This window comes from Cavia porcellus, unplaced genomic scaffold, assembly GCF_034190915.1.
Source record: "Cavia porcellus strain 051 isolate PalLab524CR breed Dunkin Hartley unplaced genomic scaffold, mCavPor4.1 scaffold_20, whole genome shotgun sequence".
Classification (NCBI taxonomy): Eukaryota; Metazoa; Chordata; class Mammalia; order Rodentia; family Caviidae; genus Cavia; species Cavia porcellus.
Genome location: NW_026947503.1, coordinates 49,623,769 through 49,646,078, shown reverse-complemented (window position 1 = coordinate 49,646,078; position 22,310 = coordinate 49,623,769). Strand labels below are relative to the sequence as shown.

Here is a 22,310-nt window from a genome sequence, read left to right as displayed (position 1 = left end):
TTAAAAGATTGGGTAAAGACCCAGCATAACATGGCACTCTGCTTGACAATAAACTTGGTTTTGTATGAGTAGGAGTACACTATAAAATAACAATATAAACGAGAATACACTGAATGCATTGACACATACCAACAGGACCAGCTACTGGGGAAGCTGAGATGGGAGGATTATTTGAGCCTAGGAATTTGAGTCCTGCCTGAGAAACAGAGTAAGACTCTCATCTCAAAAGTTATACATATTCTCTCCAGGCATGGAGGCGCATACCTGCAAGCTCAGGAGGCTGAGGCCTAGGAGGCTTGTAATGATTTCAGGGCCAGCCTGAGCAACATAGTGAGTTCAAGATGAGCCTGAGACCCCATCTCAAAAAGCAAAAAGAAAAAAAAAAAAAGCATAGATGTGTATATACTCTGGTAAATGCATAAGCCAATAGTGTGGTTACTATCATTATTATTAGGGGGTTTTTTTGGGCACAGTTGAGAGATAAAAGCCTTTATTGTGGGTGCAGGAGGGCTGCTGGAGACTGTAAGGACCCTCAAAAAACAGGGAGCTGGGGAACAGCTTTTCTGGAGTTGGGTTGGGAGTGGAACATGTGAGTGATTTTTGGAGTCTTAGGGTTGGAGAGGGCTTGGCACACATGTGAAAAGGGAGTGAGAGGGTTATTTCTGCAAGTAGAAGAACCTAGAAGTTATGTTTGGAGAGATATGCTGCAGTTTTGGGGGGATCTGGTGCCAAGTTGAATGGATGCCACATTAGTGATAGCTAAGCCCTAGGTTGGCAGAACCCATTAACTATCATATATTATGTTCTGTACATAAAAATCGAATATGTTATACTTTTACATAACTAGCAGCATAATGGGTTTCTCAGTAGCCTCACAAACATGTGAGATAGGCACTGTACTGTGACATAGTGATGGCTACGATGTAACTGGCAGTAGTAATTTTACAGCTCCACTCTAATCGGATAGGACCACCACTACGTACATGGTCTGTCATTGATGAAAAAGCCCCTGTGCAGCACAGGACTGTAATGACAGTAACACGAGCAACTAAGGGCCTCTTCTCCCTCTTCTGAAGATGAGACCCAGCTTCCTTCAAAAATTCCATAAAATCTATGTTATGCTATTAGTATTTATTTATTTATTTATTAATGGCTGTGGAGATTGAACTCAGGGCCTTTGCACTGAGCTACTTCCCCAGGTCCCCCCACCAACCTTTTTTTTAAAAAATAAGCTAGGGGCTCATTAAACTGCTAAGTTGCCCAGGCTATACTTGAACTGGTAATCTTTCTGCCTGCCTCTGCAGCGTCCCAGGGTGCTAGGATTAAAGGGTATACCCTGCCTGGCTTGGGTTTATATTTATAATTGTTTTATTTTGTATGTATGGGATAGTCAGTTTCACCTGACAACTGATATGGTCACTTTTAAAGAATACTGACACAAGCTGAAAGTAAAAAACATATGTATGCGTATATTTGTACATATATGTATGTGCATATAAAAATAGTTAAGATAATTATACTACTGGTTTCTCTGAATTCACTGAAGAGAAAGATTAGTGCTGATATTGTTCAGACAATTGAAGGTAGAAGTCTTGTGCTCTGGGTAAATGATTTGGGGATAACAATGAGCAATGTATGTACCATTGTTGCCCCCTGATTGAAGTGCTTTAAAATTTTGTGATTTCTTCTCCTTCCTCTTCTTCCTCCCCTTCTTCTTACCTTCCTCCCCCTCCTCCTGCTCCTCTTTCTTCTTCTTTTCTTTTTATGATTAAATAAAATGGATTTTAAAACAATAAATAAAGAAATTGGCACTGGCCTGGCAGGGTTGTTCAGTGCTAGAGAGCTTGCTTAGTATGTATGAGGCCCTGGGCTCAGTCCCTGGCACTTCCCTCAAAAATAAAAAAGACACTGAAGTCAGAGAAATTTAGATTCAATATCAGTTCCTCTGATTATGAATAAAATAATTTCATCACTATCCAGTCATGGTGCACACACCTTTATTTTTTTAAAGGGAATAAAACAAAACAATAAAATGAAACAAAACTAAACAATAAAGATGATATTTGCAAAAACAAGACAGTAGGAATTCCATAATAGATACTATTTTGCATATTGTTGTCCTCTAAATAGATGCTCAGTCTACCGGCTTTAGGTCTGCAAAGTCAGTCCTACAAGCATTAAGTTTTTCCTTTACTTCATTTGCTATCTTCTAATCTTGCATTCCTCTGAATCAACTGGTTGGGGTGGGGTGGTGAAAACTTCTCTCCAGACTCAGCCACTCAGTGTACACAGGAGGTTGCTGCTGCTTCCTGGTCAGCATTCATCTTTAATCCCAGCATCCTGGGAGACTGATGAAGGAGGATTACAAATTCAAACAGCCAGGGAAATTTAACAATTTATGGAGGCCATGTCTCAATATACAAAGAAATCCTGGACCTGTGGTTCAGTGCAAAGGTCTGGGTGTAAATCCCAGTACCACAGACAAACAAATGGCACTGTCTGCTGGGCATGGTGGGCACACACCTGTAATCCCAGCACTCAGAAGGCTGAGGTAGGAAGATTGCCATGAGTTCAAGGCCAGCCTAGGCTACATAAGAGAGTCCAAGACCAGAATGAACAACATAGCAAGACCCTGTTTAAAAAAAAAATAAATAAAACCAACATCACTATTGTTGATCACCATGTTCAAGTATCAAGCACAGTACTTTATCCATATTCTCCACTACTTTTGCTTCTCTCAAAACCCTGTGAAACATGTGTCAGCAGTTTTCAGAGGTAGAAACTACAAAAGGAGCTAACTAACTTTCCCCCAAGAAGGTAAGTACTAGGGGCTGGGGATTTAGTTCAGTGGCATAGAGTCTGCCTGGAAAGCATGTGGTCCTCAGTTCAATTCCTGGTACCCTAAAAAAAAAAAAAAAAAAAAAAAAAGAAAGAAAGAAAGAAAGAAGAGTTGGTTAAGTGCTGAAGCCCAGAAACAGAACTGATGTAGTTTAACTCCAGTGGCTTGAGAGTAGGACAAGTGACTTTCCCATGGAAGGGTTCTTATTTTAAAGCACCTAGAGCAACTTTAGTTTGCAATAGTAGGTAATGTTTTAGCCAAATACCTCTCAGTTGATGAGGTGTTTACATTCCCTGAATCTTGCATTCTTTAATCTTGGGAAGTTACCAATAAGTTTCCTGTATTCATCGAAATGTGAAAATCTTTCTTTCTACTAGTATTACATTTCACCAGCAGGTAGTGCTGTTGAGTACTGGTTTAAAACAAAACACAAAACACAATCTCTTCTAATTCCCAAGTACATAGTTGTCACATAAAAGATACCTAACCTCTTCAAGAGGGTTGTTGGAGGTTAGGTGATGCCCTGAAAATATATGTAGGTTTAAGGTTTATTAAGCTCAAATATAGTATTCTGCTTTAAAATACTAGAAAAGGGAAGGTTTAAATGTATAACTGGGGAGATAGTGTTTTGTTTTTTGAGACATATTGTTCAGACTGGTCTTGAACTCACTATGTAGTCAAGAATGGCCTCAAATTCAGGCCATCCTTCTGCCTCAGCCAGCTAAGTGTTGGATTACTGGAATATGTTACCATACCAGCTAAACATAATTTTATGAATTGGGGGTGTAACTTTCTGTTAGAGCATGGGCTAACACAACAGCTTTCAATGATACAAACAGCCCACTGTGGCACACATGCTAGGTTCACCACAACTGGCCTAGCATATACAAGGCCCAAGGCTTGAGCCTCAAGACTATTAATTAATTAAGTAAATAAGTTTTTCAGGACCTATGGTATAGATGTGTGGAAAGCACATACTTGGCACACAGGACGCTCTGTGTTTAAATTCTCACACATATACACTGGTTATAGCCTGTGTCTAGATGTACCCCCACAGTCCCATGCAGTTATAGGTGGGGCTTTTTCAGAGGTGGCTGGGATTAACTCAAAGTGCAATACCATAGGCTCAAGGGTACTAAGATTAAGGGTGTGAATGCTACCTGCCCTAGGTAGTTTGGATAAGGTAAAAGAGGCAGCAGATGCTGTTAAGGCCCTTTGCTTGCTTTGCTGCCTTCCGCCCACTGTGAACTGTTTCTCCTCTGTGATACCACTCTCTCACACTGCCCTGCCTCAGAACCTACTGATTATGGACTGAAACCTCTACAAATTGTGAGCTAACTAAGCCTTTCCTCCCTTAATTCATGGGTTTTGGGTATTCTGTCTCTGCAACAAGAAAAGTCATTAAGACACTAACCTTTTTCTTTTTTCTTTTTTTTAAGCACTGATGGAGATCAAGGTCTTAAGTAAGCACTCTATCACGAAAGTGAACCCCTACCCCTCACCCTCAATTTTGTAAATATTGCTTGGATTGTTTTATTTTTGTTTTTTGTGGATTTTTTGTTTGTTTGTTTGTTTGTTTGTTTTGTCTTTTTGAAGCAGGATTTCACTATACAGTTCAGGCTGGCCTTGAACTCACTTTGTAGCCCAGGCTGGCCTTGAACTTGAAGCAATCCTCCTGCTTCAGCCTCCTGAATGCTAGGATCACAGGTGTACACCACCACACCGAGGGCAAGTGTGACTTCTGACCTTTAGGTTGCCAGGGTAAAATGCAAACCCAGTCCCACCACCACCACAAATTATGCAGTCAAGTTTTCTGCATTTGAGGAAATCACAGGGGTCAGCACATCCGGAGTGCAATGGATGAGCCTCGCTGTGGGAAAACCACCATCGTGATCATGGTGTCTCCCCTGCGAGGCAAATATCTGCATGGATATTTCAATAAGGCTTTAAACTAAAGGCTGGGCGTGGTATTATATGCCTGTAGTTGCAGCGCTCAGGAGGTTGAAGCAGGAAGATTGCTGGGAGTCTGAGGCCACGCTGTGCTACAAAGTGAGTTGAAGGCCAGCCTGTACTAGGTAGTGAGACCCTGTCTCAAAAAAATAAATAAATAAAACAAAATAAAAGAGAAAAAGACTTTGAGCTGTAGTTACAGAGGCAGTGTGGTAGTGACGTAAGGATAGATGTACAGATCAATGGAATAGAATTGAAAACCAAAAAATGAACCTTCACAGTTAAGAGCAATTATTTTGTTTTGTTGTTTTTGAGACAGGGTCTCACTATAGGCTGGCCTCATTCATAGCAAAACTGCCTCAGTTTCCCAAATGCTGAGATTACATGTGTGTGCCAACATGCGCAGCCAGGGTAAGTTTTAAAAGGATTAGAAAATGATTAAATGAGAAAAAAACAGCCACTTAACAAGTGCTGCTTGTATGTAGATTAGATATCTACATACAAACAAATTTGGTGTTTTATACCATTTACAAAATGAAGAATGGCATTTAATACCATTTACCAAAAATTACCTTAAAATTAATAAAATATCTGAATGTAAGAGCTAAAACTGTAATATATTTATAAGAAAACACAGATAGAAATCTTCCATGACCTGGGATTAGGCAATAGTTTCTTAGATGGTATCAAAAGCATAAGAAACAAAAGAAAAACTGGATATCATAAAATTTTAAAAAACTGTCTTCCCAGAGCAAGAAGATTACTATGAGTTTAAGGCCAATCTGGGGCCTATGCTAAATAGCAGGACCTTGCCTCAAAGCATCAGACACACACACACACACACACACACACACACACACACACACACAACTATACTTCAAAAAACCATTAAGGAAGTGAGTTGGGCATAGTGGTGCCCACCTGCAATCCCAGAACTTGAATGGTTGAAGCAGGAGGATTACCAAGAGTTCAAGGCTAGTTTGGGCTATATAGTGAAATCAATGCTAACCTGAACTACAAAGTAAGAACCTGTATCCAAAATAAAACAGAAACAAAAACCAAATACTGGGTGTGGTGGCACATGTCTGTAATCCCAGCACTTGAAAGGCTGAGGCAGGAGGATCACAAGTTTGAGACCAGCTCTGTGAATTCCAGGTTAGCCTGAACTGCATAGGTGAGTCTCTGTCTCAAAATAAATAAATAAATAAGTAAATCTAAAAACATTTTTAGAAGGAGTTCAGGCTAACCTTAAATTCATAGTGATCTTCCTACCTCATCCTCTCAAGTCCTCAGATTACAGGCATGCACCACTACACCCAACTATTATTATTTTTTGAGGTGCTAAAAATCAAATTCTAAGTTGTATCTTGAGGGTTCAGAACCACGGAGAGCAGCAGATGCAGCTCAATTTTAATGAGGTGACTGTGGTGGGACTGCCAGGCCTTGTTTTAAATCCCTGAGTTTTGGAGCAGTGCCTGACACAGAAATAATATACAGCAAATATTTGTTGAGTGGAATAAATTCTCTATAGTGAAATCAATTCAAGCAGGATCACGCACACTTTCAGAGTTCTTAATATACACACCTTTAAAGCTTTGTATTGATTATTGTATCATTTCTTTCTCCATTTGTCTCTTGTAAGCCGGGGGCAGAGGGTGTCTTAGTCACCTTCTGTCACTAAGACAAAATACCTGATACCTGCAATTTAAAGGAGGTTTCAGTAAGTCTGATCTGTGGTTGGCCAGCTCCTGTCACTAAGACAAAATACCTGATACCTGCAATTTAAAGGAGGTTTCAGTAAGTCTGATCTGTGGTTGGCCAGCTCCTGTCACTAAGACAAAATACCTGATACCTGCAATTTAAAGGAGGTTTCATTAAGTCTGATCTGTGGTTGGCCAGCTCTAATGCAGACAACACATAGCAGAATGGCATGGCATTCATTCTTTGGTTTGGTTTTATTCTGTTTTGTCTTGTTTGATTTTATTATATCTGATAGCATGGGTAGCTATTTCAAGTATAAGAAGATATATTATGGTAGCTATTTTGAATTTACTGTTATCTTGTTTTGAAGTTCTGTATTGTTCATTGTTTTGTTTTTATTGGTTCTATTCTGTTTTGTTTAATTTTCCTATGTCTGATGGTATGGGCAGCTATTTTGAGGACAACAAGAAGCATTATGATAGCCATTGTTGATTTCCTAATATCTTGTTTTGTTTTGTGGTACCAGGAATCAAACTCATGACCTCATACTTGCCAAGCAGGTGCTTTTGCCACTGAGCTAAATCCCCAGCCCTAGTATCTTGTTTTGAAGTCCTATATCACTGACACTGTTTTGTTTTGATTGCTTTATTCTGTTTTATTTTGCTTGGTTTTATTTAAGATGCAATTTTTTTTTGTCTTTTTCCTTTTTATCGGTACCAGAGATTGAACTCACGACTGCCTGCTTACAAGGCAGGTGCTTATGCCGCTGAGCTAAATCCCCAGCCTAATGCAAAATTTTTTTTAAAAGAAATAAAGATTATTTTTGTGGTAGAAGAAAAAGAATGGAATGGCAGAAGAAAGTTGTTCACAGTGTAGTGGTCAGAAAGCAGAGAAGAGAGGACCTAGAAAAGATAATACACCCTTCCAAGTCATGACCCAGTGACCTGCCATTCCAACCAAGTCTCACTTCCAAACATAACACTTTTGGAGGACTTGATCTGAACCAAAATATTCCCCCCGTTCCCAAAAAGCCTTATGTCCCTCTCATTGTGCAACGTGCATTTAGCCCATCTTTAAGAGTGGCCAAAACTTTAACAGTTTACAGCACTGCTGAAAAGTACAAGTTCAAAGTCTCCTCTAAGAGCCAAACTCTTAGCCAGCATCCTCTGTGAAAATCAAAAAGAAAGTTATACACTTCTGACACACAATGACGTAGGGTAAACATTCCCATTCCAAAGGGAGAATTAGGGGAACAGACAGAAATTATATCAGGGTACGTCCTAAACCTAGCAGGGTCAACATTACATCCTGAGTCTGCATATCCAGTGTCTGGGGCATGCTGTGGTAAGAGGTAAACTGCAAAGGACCTGGCAGTCCGGCTCTCAGGGCCTTGCTGGTAGCCGCCTGTGTGGTCTCCGGCTGGCTCCTTTTACTGCTACAGGTCTCCGTGGCAGACACTCCAGCTTCCTGGGTTCTCTACTGCACCTTCAACTTCACTCTCAGCTTCATACACTACCAGCTATGGGCCCCTGGAAGGAAAACCCTGTTACACATTTTTGCTTGGCTTCCCAGGTCTTCTTCTGCAATATGACTGGAAACCTCCTAAAGCCATACTCTTTCATTCTGCATGTCTGAAAACCAACAACATCTAGATGATGCCACGGTGGTTGGCTACCAGCTTGCAATACCTTATCCTCTAAGGACTGTGGCTGCAGTAACCTCTAAGTGCTGCGATGTCTGAGCTCAGACGCATACTACTCCTAAGTAGCCCTGAAGGAGCAGGCATCCCATGAACTCCCCCAACTCCACCCAGGCATTAGGGATCAAAATCAGGGCCTTTGCACATGAAGGCAAACCCTTTACCACTGAGTTACATTCTGAGTTCTTTTTTTTTCCAAATCCATTTTATTTCAAGGGAAAAAAAGAAAAAAAAACTAAAAATTTCAAAACACCTCAATCAGGGCAACAATGGTACATACATTATGCATTGTCATCCCCAAATCATTCACCCAGATCCCAAGACATTTGCATTCAATTGTCTGAATGATACCAGCACAAATCTTTCTCTTCAGGGAACTCAGAGAAATTAGTAGTATAACTATGTTAATTAGTTTTTTGTTTTTGTTTTTGTTTTGGTTTGGTTTTTGTCTTTTTTGAGACAGGGTCTCGCGCTATGCAATTCAGGCTGGCCTTGAGCTCACTTTGTAGCCCAGGCTGGTCTTGAACTTGCAACGATCCTCCTGCCTCAGCCTCCCGAGTGCTGGGATTACAGGCATGAGCCACCACCCCAGGGTAGTTAATTAGTTTTTTTATATATAGATAGATATACAGTGTTTCAGCTTCTCACACTGAGACAATACAGTGTTTATACAAATGTATCTTATTTATTTCACTCAAGTTGTATCCATTTACCTATAAAAGTCTCAAATTTACCCTTCATTATGGTTGGGCAGTACTCCATTATATAAAAAATATCACATCTTTTTTATCCATTTGTCAGTCGATAGGCATTTAGACTGTTTCCAAGATCTAGCTATTACAAATTGTGATACTGTAAACATGGATGCACATATATTGCTGTGGTATGATGTTTTTAATTCTTTTGGAAACATACCCAGAAGGGGAATACCTTGGTTGAATGGGACTACTAATCCTAGATTTTGAGGAATCTTCGCACTGATTTCCATAGTGGTTGCACCAGTCTACATTCCCAGCAACAGCGGAGAAGGGTACATTTTTCCCCAAAGCCTCTCCAGCTTTTATTATTGGTTGATTTCTTGGTAATAGTCATTCATTCTGGGGTGAGATGGAATCTTAGTGTTGTTTTAATTTGTATCTCTCGATTGACCAGTGATGTTGAACACTTTTTCACATATTTGTTTGCTGTTTGTATTTCTTCATTTAAGAGGTATGTATCTCAGATGTCCAGTTTTAGATTGGGCCTTTAAATCTGGGAGGATTGATTTCTTTTGAGTTCTTTACATGTTCTTGATAGTAATCCTTTATCTGAGGAGCAGCTGGCAAACATTTTCTCCTATGTGGTGGGTTGTCTCTTCACTCTGTTGGTGCCTTCTCTCGCTATGCAAAAGCTTTTTAGTAGGGTGAGATCCCAGTTGTTGATTCTTTGTGATAGTTCCTGTGCAATCTGGGTTTTTACCTACTCTACCTTCCAGCAGATTTAATATTTCTGTTTTAATATTAAAATCTCTGATCCAATTCAATTTAATATTAATATTTAATTTTAATTTTAATATTAAGATCTCTGATCCATTTTAGCTTAGTGCATGGTGAAAGATATGTGCCCAGTTTATATCTGGCATGTGTAGAGCCGGTTTTCCCAGCATCATTTATTAAAGAGGCTATCTTTCTTCCAGTGCCAAACACATTCACTGGAAGAAAGATGGCCTCTTTAAGAAGCAGAGTTCTTTTAATTTGGAGGCAAATTCTTGCTAACTTGCCCAACCGGGCTCCTGAGTCAGCCTCCTAAATAGATAGAATTAGAGGCATGTTCCACCATGCCAGCAAAAAAAGAATTTTTAAATCAGTGTTCTCAAATAATATTAATCTATGACTTATTTATTTTTGTGATATATTTGTCTGTTTTGTAGTTATGTTGGCCACATAAAACAAATTGTGAAACCTTTCTTCCTCCGTTTCGGAGTTTATGTGTGATTGTGTGTTGTTTCTTCAATAAAAGTTTAATAATATTCACCACTGAAACTAGCATTCTCTTTGTAGAAAGGATTTTGATTAAAAAATCAGCCTCAGAATGCTGGGTGTGGTGGCGCACACCTGTAATCCCAGCACTTGGGAGGCTGAGGCAAGAGAATGGCTGAGAGTTCCAGGACAATTTGGGCTACATAGTTCAAGGCCAACCTGAACTACACAGTGAGACAAGTTCAAAATAATAATGATAATAATGACAGTAATAATATAATAATTTCCGGCTTCTTTTTTTGAGACAGGTCTTACTTTGTAATTTAAACTGTCATTGAACTCACTATGTAGCCCAGGCTGACCTTGAACTCATACACAATCTCCTACCTCAGTCTCCCAAGTGCTGTAATTATAGGCGTGTGCCACCATGCTCAACTAATGGCAATACTCTTTATTTTTGTTTTTATAATTTGAGATAGGGTCTGGATATGCAGTTCAGTCTGGCCTCAAACTCACCGTGATCCTCCTGCCTCAGGCTAACAAGTCCTGGGATGACAAATGTGCACCATCACGGCCGGCAGCAATACTCTTTCAAACATGCGATTTAAGTATAAATCATGCTATATTATGAAATAATAGAACACACTCTGTTATCTATTTTAAAAATCTACATTGCCAAATGTGGCAGCACATGCCTATAATCCAAGCCCCCTGGGCTACTGAGGCAGAAGCATCACAAATTCAAATCCAGCCTCATATTACTTGGCAACACCATGTCTCAAAAGAGTTTTTTTAAAAGGGCTGGGAGGCACACATCTATAATCCCAGCACTCAGGAGGCTGAGGCAGGAGGGTTCTTACAAATTCAAGACCAGTCTGGGCTACAAAGTGAGCTAAAGCCTAGCTTGAAAGGTAGAGAGAGACCCTGTCTCAAAAAGACAAAATAAATATATAAAATAAAATAAATAAAAAGAGCTGAGAATGCAACTCAGTGCAAAGGCCCTATGTGCAATTTCCAGTACCTAAGTAAATAAATAGGAACTCTGACTGTTCCTGGATAGGAAAGTGAGACAATTGTTTGATAAATTTAGTTCCCTTCTCATCCACTTTTCTTATTGATCCTTGACTTTCCAAAATAAAGTTCAAAATAAAACAAAACAAACCTGAGCAATGTAGTCATTGGGTAACTACACATAACTAGGGGGTTATTCACTTTGAATCATACGGTTTGTTTTCCCCCATTTAGTCCCTTGTCTAGTTGTAGATCCTGTACTAAAATTGTTGTCACAAGCTGGGTATGGTAGCCCTTGCCTGGAGGCAGAAGCAGGAGGATTGCCTCAATCTGAAGTCCAACTGGGATATATAGCAAGTTCAAAGTCAGCCTGACCAACTTAGGAAACCCTGTCTCAAAAATACAAAACCAAACAAAACTCAAAGTTCTATCACAGAAAGGCAATGAAGTAACATGATGCAATTCACTCATACCAATTTACCTTGAACTTTAACTTGCCCAGCTTTTAAACTCTTGTTCATAAAAACAATGAAGGAGGGCTGAGGATTTAGCTCAGTGGCACAAGTGCTTCCCTGGCAAGTGTGAGGTCATAAGTTTGATCCCCAATACCAAAAAAAAAAAAAAAAATCAATGAAGGATACAATCTGTGACCCAAAATTGACTGGGGAACTTTTTTTTTTTTTTTTGGTACTGGGGATCGAACTCACGACCTTGCACTTGCCAGGCAGGCGCTTGTAACCGCTGAGCTATGTCCCTGGCCCTGGGGGATTTATTGATTGTGTTTACAGATATGATTTACAGGTTTAAGCAATGCTCTAGAGATTATCAGATGATTGGATGCCAACCCCTGATGCAACTTCCTCATTCATTCCCCAGGCAAGTGCCATAATCTGCATGTACGGAAATTCTTATTTTTGGTGCTAGAAATTGAAAGTAGGCACTGCTTTTGCAAAAAGTATTTTCTCTATTGCTGGGGGGAAGGGCAAAGGAGCTGAAGCCAAACCGGAGTGTTCACTGAGGGGAGCAAGTAATTAACTGAGAGAGTGTTCAAGCTGCTGCTCCCAGAGCTGCAGGTTTGATTTGATTTGCTGGGGGGTGAGCTAAACCCCAACAATTTTCACTGATCAGCAACATGGTTTCAAAAGGTGTGCCTTTTTGTAGACTTAGATCTCCAGATGTTCATGGTCAACTTGTTCTAGAGATTGGTAAAATTTTGTGTACCTGGCACAATCACCCAGTAGGGCTGAAGACCTTTCATGCTGGAGGTCTGAAAAACACAATAAACACAGGCCAACTCCAGAGGCAAATCATAGTCTTGGGCAGAACATTTTAGTATGTATGTATGTACTTTTGTTCGATTCTTTGGTTTAGTTTTTTGAAACAAGGTCACACTGTGTAGTTTAGGTTGACCTTGACCTCATGGTATAGTCCAGGCTGACCTCCAAATTGAGGCGATCCTCCTGCCTCAGTCCCCTGAGTGCTTGAATTATAGCCCTGTGCCACTACCCCCAGCTCAGACCTTTTTTTGTTTATTCATGTGTTTTTCAAATCCATTTTATTTCAAATAGAAAAGAAGAAAAAAAAACTAAAACAACATTTCAAAGCACTTCAAACAGGGGCAACAATGGTGCAGACATTGGACATGGTCACCCACATATCACTCACTCAGAGCACAAGACCTCTGCATTCAGTTGTCCAAACAACACCAGCGCAGATCTTTCTCTTCACTGAACTCAGAGAAATCAGTTAGTAAATACATGTGTTGTTTCTTTCAGCTTCTCACACTAGTGAGACAATATGATGTTTATACATGTGTGTCTTATTTATCTCAGGAGTATGGTCTCAAGCTCAGACCTTTTAAAATTATTTATTTATTGGATTTTGGTTTGTTTGTTTTGTTTTGTTCTTTGAGATAGGGTTTCATATGTAGTTCAGCCTGGCCCTGAATTCATGCTGGTCTTCCAGCCTCAGCCTGCCAAGGGCTGCGATTACAATCTTGAACCACCACACTCAGCCAGACCTTGTATTTTTTGGCATGTGTGTGTGCCTAGATGAGTAGAATCTGACTCAAGGGTTAAAATACCAAAGGGGATAGACAGAGAATGCAAAGCCTTTAATCCCACTTTAGTCTCCCATTAGACATTTATAGGCCTGAGAGTTAATGTGCTCAGCAAAAACAGCCTTCAGGATTCCAGGTGACTGACATCATAACCTGCTCCTTAGAGATGTTATCAGCACATGTAGTACCAAACTATAAGGCACTACCGAACTGTGACTCCAAAATTGGTGATTTTTCAGCTAACTCATGAAGCTTTTTGAGGGTTGTTTTGTCTTGGTCACAAGCTCTCATCTCATGTAAACATCCTGCTTTTTAGGGTTTGATCGTGGTCTCCTGATGCTGAAACATGCCTTGCTAGGAAGAGTAATAGCTCATCACCTAACCCAGGAGTTTATTTTGTCATCCCCGCCTCTGTCCAACCACTGTCACACCACTGGTGGCCCTTATGTATCTCGGGAATGAAAAATATTAACTTGGAAAACAACCCTAATATCAATCTTTCTGCTTTCCTTTGAGGAATCACTGCCCCACCCCTAAAAACACAGGAACATAAATTTTATTAGAATAAACCAGAATAAATTTACAAAATGCACACAGGTCTGTAAATTATTATGCTTATAAACCCTCAAGTCTACACCCAAGACCAATTTCTTTTAGACAATATCCTGCATCTAGAACTAACTATAACCTGCTGGACTATACAGTGGGCCAGAGCATCAAGTAAAGGACCCATCTCAATACTGGTCACCCTGAAAATAAAATGCAGGTTGCTGCCACTGTTCTGGTTTGGCTATGTCCCCTGGATTTGATATGTTAGGGACTGAATCCTCAAAGTCTTTTGTTAGGATTGGATGTAGGGGGGCTGGGGATTTAGCTCAGTGGCATATGTGCCTGCCTTGCAAGCAGGCAGTCATGAGTTTGATCCCTGGTACCAATAAAAAAAGAAAAAGACAGAAAAAAAAAAAAAAGGATTGGATGTAGGGCCTTTGGAGATGTCTAGGTTAGGGGAGCAGATCCCTCAGGAAGGGATTCAAGTATCCTTGGGTGAATGAATCAAATGTAACTTCCTTAAGGGATTCTACACTGGTGGTGAAGCTCATAGGTAAAGCATTTGCATGGCTCGCTCTGTGCCCTGGGTTGGAGCCCTTGCACAGGGAAACAGAACAAAACACCCAGGAGCTGTCTCAGGCACACTTGTTTATTATTGTTTAGATAGGGTTTTGCTGTGTAGTTCAGGCTGACCCTGAACTCACTACGTAGCCCACACTGGCCTTGAACTTGAGGCCATCTTTCTGCCTCAGCTTTCCAAGTGCTGGGATTACATGTGCCACCATGCCTGGCTAGCCATACTTGTGCTGTGTCATTGTGGGGGGAGGGTACTGAGGGCTGAACTCATGACCTTGCACTTGCCAGGCAAGTGCACTTGCACTTGCTTATGCCATTGAACTATATCTCTGGCCCTTGAACCATTATTCTTTATAAATGATCTAGTTTTAAACATCTCCTTGTAGCAATGGAAAACAGACTAAGGCACCCATCCACTAAATTCACTGGCTTTGGAAAGACATTTGAAAGACTTTGGGTTGAGCCATTAGCAGATTTGAATTCCAAAGACGACAAGAAAAATTTTAGTTTTTACAGAGTTACATTTGGTGTCATAAAATGTGAAAGAACTTTAAAAATAGAAGATAACCTTCCAATACAAAATAGTGAGCTTTTATCGTCAAGGTCAGGAGGCTTTTCTGGTTTTTGACAACACTGAGTTGCAACCTGAGCATGTGCATTCCCCCTGCGATCCATCTCAAGTCTCTTCTGGACAGCAGAGGGGAGCCCGACCTTCCCACAGCCTCCTGGCATGTATCTGAGCATCATTTCAGTGGCTCTGCCCAGTGCGCTGTGCACTGCTCAGACAGCACCTGCCAGCCCTCCTCCCTCCGGCCTGGCTTCACTGTCTCTCCTCCTGTATGTAAGGGCTTGCCCTGTGCCCACCCCCCCACCATGGCTCACACAGTTTGACATTAGGGACTGCGTTGCCCTGCACCCCCCCTACCGAGTGATGCCCATGGGATGGAATTTTCATCCTACTCAAAATCAGAGAGCTCTTTTCACAATGATTGTCTGAAATTGATAACAAGTTTTCTTCCAGAAAATTGCAGGGCAAGCCGAATTCCATCTATTTTAAGAAAATACTTTTGAATTTCAACTTCTAAAAGCATAAACAGCTACATTTTGGGTTCTGCAAGTAATATACATATATCTTTAAACTATACCCTTGAGGTCATGAAACAGCTTGTGCTATTTATCCTTGAAAATATGCATCACAAATAGGAATGAGACCAGGCACAACTTTACAGTTAGTTTATGGTTATAAAAGGGTTCTAGCTGGTGGTGATGGCCCACATCTGTAATTCCAACACACCAGAGGCTGAAGCAGGAGGATCTCTAAGAATTCAAAGCCAGCCTGAGCTACATATTGAGTTTAAGGTCTGAATCACATAGCAAGATCCTCTCTCCAAACAAACAAACAAAGCGTGGGGGATTTAATTCAGTGTGGTAAGTGCCTGCCTGGCAAGCATAAAGTCATGAGTTCAATCCCCAGTACGAGAGAGAGAGAGAGAGAGAGAGAGAGAGAGAGAGAGAGAGAGAGGCAGAGAGAGAGAGGCTGGGGATTTAGCTCAGCGGCATAAGTGCCTGCCTTGCAAGCAGGCAGTCGTGAGTTCAATCCCTGGTACCGGTAAAAAGGAAAAAGACAAAAAAAAAAAAAAAAAAAATGAGAGAGAGAGAGTAGAACAAATTTATTAGGGAATAGGAATAGCTCCCAAGAGACAGGAGGGGTCCTGAGTAGGTTGCCACAAGGCCTCTTAGTTTAGAATTGTTTATAGGCAAGTAGGGTACAGGAAATGCTTAGTGGTTTAGTGAGACAAACAATTAAGAGAGCCCTTTCCCAGATCTCATCTCAGTCTGCAAGGTTTATGTTTGCAATCCCATGGAGAAGTTACTGGAATTCTAGTGAGTTAATTTGAATCGACCACTTCCAGTGCAACCCATGGTGATGCTACAGGCAGCTGAGCTAGTTGGAAATATTATAGGCTGTCAGAAAGGGATAGGCCCTCAAGGAAGCTGGCACAGAGGACCAGATGTCTGGTGACCTTGGAGGAGACACACACCTCTTGCTGTGGGCCAGATCTCAAAACAGAAGGCAAAAGAAATGCAACTACACCCTAAGTATAATCCTTAGGAATTAGGTATGGATTACCTTGCGAAGCCAGGAGTCACCATCCCAATCCCCTACAGGAAGAGTCACTGATCTATACTATAAGAATGGTTGCTTGCTAGGTGACTTGCTTCCCCATTTGTACCTAATTTGTCCCCAATTTTACCTGAATAATTAATCTTATTGGCTGACCATAGTTCTGTCCCACTTCATGCCTGTTTGCCTTGTGAGTTCCGTTTTCCCCACTTTAAACCCACTTCACCTCTTGGTTTCACTCTATAAAAATCCCAAGAAAAGCCAAGCAGGGTATGGTGGCTCACGCCTGTAAGCCCAGCACGCAGGAGGTTAAGGTAGGAGGATCATTGCGGGTTCGAGACCAGCCTAGGCTATAAAGGGAGCTCAAGGCCAGCCTGAACTGCATAAAGAGACCTTGTCTCAAAAAGACAAAAAAAAAAAAGACAAAAAAAAAAAAAAATCCTGAGAAAAGACAGAATCTTTGGTAACCCACTTGGGACCCCTTCTGTCTTTCTGTCAGACAGAAGCTTTCTTTCTCTCAATAAATATTTCTGCTCTTAACCTCAGTTGTTCCAAAAAACCATTCTTCAATTTTAGAGAAAATGAACTTGTAACAGACATATAGTAGGTTGGAAATTTCATTCCCCTATAACAATAGCCTCTTATTTTGAGGCTCAATCCCAGCCATCAGCATGGAGCATGGCTCTCCATCCTGCCTGGCTCAACTATGCTTTTCTGGGAGTCACTGGGTGAGGAAACAGCAACCACGTTGCTTCAAAGATTAAACATCAGCTCCTCAGCCAGCCCAATTTACCTTGCTTAAAGCCAAGTGGGTCTTTTCTAGAAACTTTTATAGAGCAAAACCATGAGGTGGGAAAAAGTAGGAATTTGCAAAGCAGGTGGGTATGAGGTAGGACAGAACTATGGTCATTCAATAAGCTTATGAGTATAATTATTCAGGTAAATTCAATTAAATCAGGATCAATCAAGGTAATTGACACCTATTTAGAACATCAATCCTTGATGTTTGTATTTAGGGTGTGGATGCATTTGTTTTGTCTTTTGTCTTGAGATCTGGCCTGCAGCAGAGTTGTCTGTCTTCTAGATTGCAAGATAACCTGGTCTTCTGCACTGGTTCCTTTGAGGGACCAGCTGTATCTGCCTGCCTGTAATATTTCTAACTCAACTGCCTGTAACAATAACAAGACTCTGAATCAAAAAAAAGTACAAATAAAGGTCTGGGGATTTAGCTCAGTGGCTCAGGTACTTGCCTGGTAAGTATAAAGTCATGAGTTTGATTCCTAGTGCAAAAAAAAAAAAAAAGTACAAATAAATAAAAACAAAAACACTGTAACCCTAGCACTCAAGAGACTGAAGCAGGAGGATCATTGAAAGTTTGGGCTACAAAATGAGCTCAAGACCAGCCTGAACCACATAGGTGTTGGGACACAATTATAATGTAATAACACATTTATAGCAAGTTTATATCTATTTCATGAAACAAATTAGAGATCCCTTGAAGGTCTCTGACCAAATTTCTGCTACATTCAATTGACAATGTCTAAAACCCAACTGCATATCTCTGATAAGCACTGAGTCAGTAATTGTCTATACCTTAAAGCACCCTGGGCTAGTTAAGGACACTTTTCACTATGCCTGTCCTGTAAGGGTCCCCTCCCTTAGTTGCTGGAATGTTTCTATATTATGATAAAACATTACTTTCTTTCCACAAATCTGTCTAAGGTTAGCCTGCCTGTCAATATAGGACTCAACGAGTGTAACCAATTATGTAACTTTTGTCACTTGCTTCCTACTTCTCACTTTTTTTTTTTTTTTTTTTTTTTTTTTTTTTTTGTCTTTTTGAGACAGGGCCTCCCTATGCAGTTCAGACTAGCCTTGAGCTCACTTTGTGGCTCAGGCTGGTCTCAAACTCACAGTGATCCTCCAGCCTCAGCCTCCCAAGTGCTAGGATTCAGGCATGTGCCGCCACACCCGGCTCTACTATCCACTTCTAAATGGTATATTTCTTGGTTCCTTTTCTCTCATTGTTGAGACAAAGCACCTTATCCCCCAAAGTGAAGCAAGGGAAGATTTATTTATCTTACCGTTTTTTTGAGGTTTCAGTCCACACTCAGCTGACTCTAAGGCAAGGTGGTGTGCTGAGGGGCAGCTGTCCAAGGAGGCTGCGAACAGCAAGAGTGAACAGGGCAAAAGAGGGAAAGCATGACTTACTTCTTCCTGCCCTTACATTGTATGCTGGATCCTCACCCCTGAGCGAGTGCAGCATTCAAAACCCCAACCCCAACCCCAGTGCTAGACAGCAAACCAATCACAAACATTACAATCAGCTGCCTGCATGATTGCATGAGGCTTGGGGGCCATCTGAACATAAACTGTAAACTCAGGGCTGTTACCTTTGGGAACTATTCCACAACAGTTCACTGGTACAAAGATTCAGCAGTCCGCTGGTATAAGATTAAATGCTGCCTTCTTATCTCCTCAGTGGGAAGAGTCCTCCTTTCAGTTTGACTTGGGAAATTTCCTGCAATATAGTAAGACCCTGGCACAAAAAGATAGAAAAAGAAAAAAGAGCAAATAAAATGCCAGCTAGCTAAGCATGGTGTTGTATTTCTACAATCCAAGCACTCTGGGAGGCTGGAGCAAAAGAATAACCAATTTGAGCCATGCCTAAATGATTTAAAGATTTAGGATGACACTGTCTCAAAATAAATAACCAAACGAACAAAAAAAAGGCAAGACTGGAGATGTATCCTAGTGGAAAGGCCTGGGGATACATGACCCTAATAAAAATAAAAACAGATAAATAGACTCAAACACTGATGTAGGATGGGGTTTCCAAAATCAGCACCCAACACTCCAAGGTTACAATGTCTCAATCTAGCTAGGTATAATCCCTGCACTTGGGAGGTTGAGGCAGGTGTATCCACACAAATTCAAGGCCAACCTGGGTTACACTATAAATTCAAGACCAGTCTGGCCTACACAGGGAGATCCTTGTCTCAAAACAAAATAATCAGTTCCTGAGTCATTCCTAAAGGCTGGAGGTGGATTCTAATGCAGTTTTCCATATGTAACCCCAGGGAGCTGATGGGGGGGTGGGTAACCACAGGTGGGCCTGTGAGTTTCTATGCTGCCTGCTGGTTAGCTTTTTTGGCGTGGCCAAACTGGACAAAGCTCAGGAGGACTTGACCACTGCTAGGTCCTGGACATGGTTTGTTTGTGGGCTGGAAGTGGCTCTCCTGTGAGGTGATACTAAGGAAGCAGCACTTTCAAACAGGGGGACCTACTGCGCAGGGTTAGGTCACCACCACTCCCATGGATGGTCCGCGTGGGTTTTGGGTCCAGGGTGGGAGGACCAGTTACCACAAAGCAGGCTGGTTTCCTTTCTGCTTCTCTGCCATGTTGTGCACCACCAGGAGGTCTTGGATACCAGGATGCTGCCATCATGCTGTTCAAAACTTCTGGGCACTAGAACCATGAGCCAAACAAACCACTTTACTTTATGAAGTACCTGATCTCAGATATTTTGTTATAGCAACACAAAATGATCCAGCACAGTCATACACCTAGAAGAAACCCTGAGATTCACATGAGGGACACAAGACATTGTGGACAATTTGATCACAAAACTGAGCAAACCAAATACAGTGATTTCCTTACTTCATTGGCCTGCACTTTATATAGCCCCTTCTTTGAAATAATGTGGATTACACTACATTAAGTCAAATACTAGGATAGGAGTTAGCACTCAGAGATGATAATTTGAGCTTGAGGCAGAGTACTTAGCAAACTGTACAAAATTCTTGGGTTTGATCACTATTGTGTGTGAGAGATTCCTTCTCACTTCAGAAAGAATGGCTGTTATCAAGACATCAATGAATAACAAATGCTGGTGAGGATGTGGGGGAAAAGGAACCCTTCCTCACTGTTGATGGGAGTGTGGACTGGTATAACCACTGTGGAAATCAGTGTGGCAACTCTTCAAGAAATTAAAACTAGACTCAGCACAGAAAAAAGCTGGGACTCAGCAACCTTCCCTTTTCTCTCAATTTTCTCCCTCTCTCTGTGTCTCTCTCTTTCCTTTGTCTTTTTGCTCCATTTTTTTGTTCTTCTTCCTTTTTTCCCCTTTTCTTTCTTTTTTTTCCTCTCTTTGCTAAACAGCTGGGGGAGAACTCCAGCTACAGAAAGATAACCCTGTCCCCCAAACCCAAAGACTAAGTTCAGATAATACCTTGAACATTCCTTTATTCTTTCTTTTCTACCTCCTTGTCTAGTTTTTCAAACCATGTGTGACCACCATTTGTCCTCCAGCTTTGCTTCTATTTCCTTCCCAATTTTATTTGTTTTATACACTAAATCTGCCAGTGGACTGGAGATATAGCTCAGTGGCAAAGTACCTAAAGTGCCACACCACAGGGTAAAACCACTCTACCAAGGGGAAACGCTTTGTGTACAACCTCCTAATTTTATTACTGGTTTTGTTCTATAACTATAGGATTTACTCCTCTGGTCTAAAGTACAAAATCAATAGTTACCACAGCTTGTCAGTCTCTAAATTGTGTTTGATGCTATCATTATTGCCAATTTTACTACCTTAGCCAGGAGGTCATATCTACTGTAATCAGCTGCTCTCTCTTCTAACAATACTAGGAAGCTCTGGGGTAATAACCTTACCAAAGCCCTACACCAAAGGACTGGTGACTTAGCCAAATAGATACTAACATCTCACTCTTAATTAAATGGGAAAGTAGAATCTTGGAACAAACACAAATCAAGAATCTCCAACATAGACATCCCTGAAGAAAAGACTTTTCCTAAAGAGATCTTGACAGTGGTAATATAGTTATCCACCTCAAAAACTCACAAAGATCATCCTAGAAAACAAAATTTAAAAATATAACCAGAAAATGACAAGACGAAAAAGCAAAATGCAATCTCATATCTTCAACCCACTAAAAACAATTCCAAGAAATATTGACATAGAATAAATTAGAAGACACATACCTGAAATTTATTTTTCTTTTTTTTTTTTTTTTTTTTTTGGTGCTGGAGATCAAACTCATGACCATGCCCTTGCAAGGCAGGTGCTTATGCCCCTGAGCTAAATCCCCATCCCTACACACCTGAAATTTATGACATGATAGCAACTGAAGTAAAGAAACAAATCCATCAGGCTTTAAAGGAAATCAACTCAGGAATAATCTCTCAGGTAAAAAAAAGTCAGCATTTATAAAGGGATTTGTAAATGTCAGCATTTATAAAGGAACTGATCAGAAAGTCTAGAATAGAGATAAATAAAAAAGATGATGATAGAAAGACTATGGGAGCTGAGAAAAATCAATACAGTAAAGAAATAGAAAAAATAGAACAGATACCCAGGAAATTAAAAATTCCATTGAAAAGGGGAAAAATCACTTGAATGAAACTGAAGACAGACTTTCAGACCTTAAAAACACAATCTCAGCTAGCAAATATAAAAGCAAAGATCTCTTGAAAATAACAAAAGGAGGGGCTGGGGATTTAGCTCAGTGGCATAAGCACCTGCCTTGCAAGCAGGCAGTCGTGAGTTCGATCCCTGGTACCGATAAAAAATGAAAGACAAAAAGAAAAAGCAGGAGTCAACACAAATGTCATAAAAATCTATTTGTACAAGAAACAGCAGAAAATCTCCCAAGCAATAGAAAAGAAGACACAAGATAAGTGAGGCATATAGAACTATACTTAGCCATAAACAAAATAAATCTACATATAATAATCCAGACCCCGGAAATTCAGCACAAGAACAGATTATTAAATCTGCCAGTGGACTGGAGATATAGCTCAGTGGCAAAGTACCTTCTTGA

At 40.6% G+C, this 22,310-nt stretch overlaps 1 long non-coding RNA gene and 1 other non-coding gene across 3 annotated transcripts; both read right to left on the bottom strand.

Annotated features, from left to right (window-relative positions):
• Nucleotides 1-1,980: 1,980 nt before the first annotated feature.
• On the bottom strand, nt 1,981-21,713 carry LOC134471797 (uncharacterized). Of its 2 annotated transcripts, XR_010041456.1 has the most exons (5): nt 19,831-21,713; nt 18,861-19,006; nt 18,552-18,629; nt 6,375-6,487; nt 1,981-2,901 (listed from the first exon to the last, which is right to left on the bottom strand). It is a non-coding gene; the product is annotated as an uncharacterized LOC134471797 (long non-coding RNA). The 2 variants fall into 2 exon arrangements; XR_010041457.1 differs by lacking the exon at nt 6,375-6,487.
• Nucleotides 4,599-4,761, bottom strand: LOC111758068 (U1 spliceosomal RNA). Its single transcript, XR_002792303.1, has one exon. It is a non-coding gene; the product is annotated as a U1 spliceosomal RNA (small nuclear RNA).
• Nucleotides 21,714-22,310: the final 597 nt, after the last annotated feature.